The sequence below is a fragment of the Glandiceps talaboti genome, chromosome 6, assembly GCF_964340395.1.
Source record: "Glandiceps talaboti chromosome 6, keGlaTala1.1, whole genome shotgun sequence".
NCBI lineage: Eukaryota > Metazoa > Hemichordata > Enteropneusta > Spengelidae > Glandiceps > Glandiceps talaboti.
Genome location: NC_135554.1, coordinates 3277536 through 3283362, shown reverse-complemented (window position 1 = coordinate 3283362; position 5827 = coordinate 3277536).

Sequence of the window (5827 nt, the reverse complement as noted above, 5' to 3'; positions counted from 1 at the left end):
AAGGTGGGTCTAAAATTGGGCCTATGACGACACACCCCTATCAGAGATGGCCACTGGTTCCACCCCAGGAGAAATATTGGTAAAAGTCAAACTAGTCCGAAACATGTGAAGTCACAGTCAGTTACACTGGCATATAGAAATAAATAATTTAGGTTCGAACAAACTCTATAGATTCCTGAGGATATTTCACACTGATCTATGTTTTGTCATTGCACAGAACTGCTAATAGTATATACAAACATTTAGACTTTTGTTGACAGGGCACACTCCACAGTATTATGACATACATTAGATTTGAATTATTAAAAGTTCAGTTATTAAAGTGTGGAGTGTGCATAATTAGTAATAAATTAAATAATACTTATATTTATATTCATATACAGAGAAGTAACCAAACTCCAAACTGTTATATCTTGAGCTTGAATGAGAAATGTCGCAAAATTAATTGAGTAGTAAACTTCAACTTCAATGAATTCAACTAAAGTCCTCCCTGACATTTTCATTATGATATAATATTACACCTCTTAACTTTTTCATTTTCCTAACATGCAATTTTGAAATTACTTTTACTATATTTTAGACTCTCACAAATTGAATGCAGAAGTATGTACAGATAAAGTTGTGAAAGGGCGCCCTCAAACGTCAATCAGCATAGCAAATATGAGCCGGCATAGCAAATATATGCTCAAACGGATACATTTTATTGACAATAGGACCAAAAGGCACCATTCCTCTAAATTGTCTCTCACACAATGCTTTATTATTATATACTATTTAAACCCCTTCACTTGTAATAATAATAATAATAATAATAATAATAATAATAATAATAATAATAATAATAATAATAATAATTTATTGTTTAAAGACCACTACACAAACATGTCTCAGCGGTCTGAACATTACAAAATGAGAAAGACCAGCAAAAGAGCAACAACAACAAAAATCTAGTATAAGAACACAATGAATATTTAAAAAGCGTCTCTAAAATCAAAAATCGGATTTAAAAATTAGCAATCAATTTAAAAACATCAGCAATAGCATTGTCGGAAAATATGCGTTTTAAAACTCTTCTTGACAGGAGCAAATTTCTCACGTAGTCGAAGCTCAGGCGGTAAACTATTCCACAGTTTAGGAGCATACACACTGAGAGCCCTGTCACCATACGTTTTAGAAGGTTGTTTTCCATGACCTATGTAACAATAATAGTAATATACACCACACAATGACCTATGTAACAATAATAGTAATATACACCACACAATGACCTATGTAACAATAATAGTAATATACACCACACAATGACCTATGTAACAATAATAGTAATATACACCACACAATGACCTATGTAGTAATAATAGTAATATACACCACACAATGACCTATGTAACAATAATAGTAATATACACCACACAATGACCTATTTAACAATAATAGTAATATACACCACACAATGACCTATGTAACAATAATAGTAATATACACCACACAATGACCTATGTAACAATAATAGTAATATACACCACACAATGACCTATTTAACAATAATAGTAATATACACCACACAATGACCTATGTAACAATAATAGTAATATACACCATACAATGACCTATGTAACAATAATAGTAATATACACCACACAATGACCTATTTAACAATAATAGTAATATACACCACACAATGACCTATGTAACAATAATAGTAATATACACCACACAATGACCTATTTAACAATAATAGTAATATACACCACACAATGACCTATGTAACAATAATAGTAATATACACCACACAATGACCTATGTAACAATAATAGTAATATACACCACACAATGACCTATGTAACAATAATAGTAATATACACCACACAATGACCTATGTAACAATAATAGTAATATACACCACACAATGACCTATTTAACAATGATAGTAATATACACCACACAATGACCTATTTAACAATAATAGTAATATACACCACACAATGACCTATGTAACAATAATAGTAATATACACCACACAATGACCTATGTAACAATAATAGTAATATACACCACACAATGACCTATTTAACAATAATAGTAATATACACCACACAATGACCTATGTAACAATAATAGTAATATACACCACACAATGACCTATGTAACAATAATAGTAATATACACCACACTATGACCTATTTAACAATAATAGTAATATACACCACACAATGACCTATTTAACAATAATAGTAATATACACCACACAATGACCTATTTAACAATAATAGTAATATACACCACACAATGACCTATTTAACAATAATAGTAATATACACCACACAATGACCTATGTAACAATAATAGTAATATACACCACACAATGACCTATTTAACAATAATAGTAATATACACCACACAATGACCTATGTAACAATAATAGTAATATACACCACACAATGACCTATGTAGTAATAATAGTAGTATACACCACACAATGACCTATGTAACAATAATAGTAATATACACCACACAATGACCTATGTAGTAATAATAGTAATATACACCACACAATGACCTATGTAACAATAATAGTAATATACACCACACAATGACCTATGTAGTAATAATAGTAATATACACCACACAATGACCTATGTAACAATAATAGTAATATACACCACACAATGACCTATTTAACAATAATAGTAATATACACCACACAATGACCTATGTAACAATAATAGTAATATACACCACACAATGACCTATGTAACAATAATAGTAGTATACACCACACAATGACCTATTTAACAATAATAGTAATATACACCACACAATGACCTATGTAACAATAATAGTAGTATACACCACACAATGACCTATTTAACAATAATAGTAGTATACACCACACAATGACCTATGTAACAATAATAGTAATATACACCACACAATGACCTATGTAACAATAATAGTAATATACACCACACAATGACCTATGTAACAATAATAGTAATATACACCACACAATGACCTATGTAACAATAATAGTAATATACACCACACAATGACCTATTTAACAATAATAGTAATATACACCACACAATGACCTATGTAACAATAATAGTAATATACACCACACAATGACCTATGTAACAATAATAGTAATATACACCACACAATGACCTATGTAACAATAATAGTAATATACACCACACAATGACCTATGTAACAATAATAGTAATATACACCACACAATGACCTATGTAACAATAATAGTAATATACACCACACAATGACCTATGTAACAATAATAGTAATATACACCACACAATGACCTATGTAACAATAATAGTAATATACACCACACAATGACCTATGTAACAATGATAGTAATATACACCACACAATGACCTATTTAACAATAATAGTAATATACACCACACAATGACCTATGTAACAATAATAGTAATATACACCACACAATGACCTATGTAACAATAATAGTAATATACACCACACAATGACCTATGTAACAATAATAGTAATATACACCACACAATGACCTATTTAACAATAATAGTAATATACACCATACAATGACCTATGTAACAATAATAGTAATATACACCACACAATGACCTATGTAACAATAATAGTAATATACACCACACAATGACCTATGTAACAATAATAGTAATATACACCATACAATGACCTATTTAACAATAATAGTAATATACACCACACAATGACCTATGTAACAATAATAGTAATATACACCACACAATGACCTATGTAACAATAATAGTAATATACACCACACAATGACCTATGTAACAATAATAGTAATATACACCACACAATGACCTATGTAACAATAATAGTAATATACACCACACAATGACCTATGTAACAATAATAGTAATATACACAACACAATGACCTATTTAACAATAATATAGACATGCGTTGTCGTGCATGGTGTTGGAGTTGGAGTTGTTCAGTCGTTGTCTTTTTAAAAAATCTATTATCACTAATACGAAGGAGGTAAGATTGGGTAAAACATGAAATCGACTGATAATATAATGGTGAACTTCCTGTCAATATCACCCACTTTATAATTTGGAGCCATTTCCAATCAATTATGGACCATTTTTCGTCCTAATCAGCATGCACGATACATGTGTAGCTTCCTTCTTATCGAGTTCATTTAGCGTCTTTATAGTTTCTTTGTCTCTATGTTCAACAGTCTGGAACATTTCCTGTAAGTCCATGCAAACCTTCTTGTTGACAGATATCTGACGCCCACATTTAAAGCTTACGTGTAATAATTTGTAGCTGTTATACAGCTGCAAGTAGACAGACTTCATTAGTGAAAATAAATGATGAATATAGTACTATGTGTAATGTGAGTGGAAGTCGTTGACTCCATACTGTCTGTTGAACAAAATCCTTTCATTGATTATTTCGTAGTCTTAAACTACAAATACGTTCTCACTTTTACATTAATTAATAGGATAAAACATTCTCCGTCACATCACAGAATTGTTGTACATCATGATATGACAATGTCACACTGTACACGACAATGTTTCAAATCAAATTGTCAAAAAGTGTCTCCTGACAGAGTTCGTTGAATCGCACATTGATATAATATACCATGATATCCTTATATTGTCCATGGATGCCATACCAATGCAGGTACCAGAACAAAATTACACACGTGAATTGGTTGGTATTTCCCCAGAGGACAATAAAAAGTTTGTCATCGGTAAAGTACATATTGTAGATGTGTATATTGAAAATCATTTAAAATTACTACAAAGTTCCGCTGAAACATATTGATATGGCATTCTCTAGTTCAGTTCTTCATTGACAGCATTAAGCTGATACCCATTCTCATTTCTCCAGTTCTTCAATAACAGTGTTAAGCTGATATCCATTCTCACTTCCCCAGTTCTTCAATAACAGTGTTAAGCTGATATCCATTCTCATTTCCCCAGTTCTTCAATAACAGTGTTAAGCTAATGCCCACTCTCACTTCCCTAGTTCTTCAATAACAGCATTAAGCTGATATCCATTCTCATTTCCCCAGTTCTTCAATAACAGTGTTAAGCTGATATCCATTCTCATTTCCCCAGTTCTTCAATAACAGTGTTAAGCTAATGCCCACTCTCACTTCCCCAGTTCTTCAATGACAACGTTAAGCTGATATCCATTCTCATTTCCCCAGTTCTTCAATAAGTGTTAAGCTGATATCCATTCTCATTTCCCCAGTTCTTCAATAACAGTGTTAAGCTAATGCCCACTCTCACTTCCCCAGTTCTTCAATAACAGTGTTAAGCTGATATCCATTCTCATTTCTCCAGTTCTTCAATAACAGTATTAAGCTGATATCCATTCTCACTTCCCCAGTTCTTCAATAACAGTGTTAAGCTAATGCCCACTCTCACTTCCCCAGTTCTTCAATAACAGTGTTATGCTGATATCCATTCTCATTTCTCCAGTTCTTCAATAACAGTGTTAAGCTGATATCCATTCTCATTTCCCCAGTTCTTCAATAACAGTGTTAAGCTGATATCCATTCTCACTTCCCCAGTTCTTCAATAACAGTGTTAAGCTAATGCCCACTCTCACTTCCCCAGTTCTTCAATAACAGTGTTAAGCTGATATCCATTCTCATTTCCCCAGTTCTTCAATAACAGTGTTAATCTGATATCCATTCTCACTTCCCCAGTTCTTCAATAACAGTGTTAAGCTAATGCCCACTCTCACTTCCCCAGTTCTTCAATAACAGTGTTAAGCTGATACCCATTCTCACTTCCCCAGTTCCTCAATAACA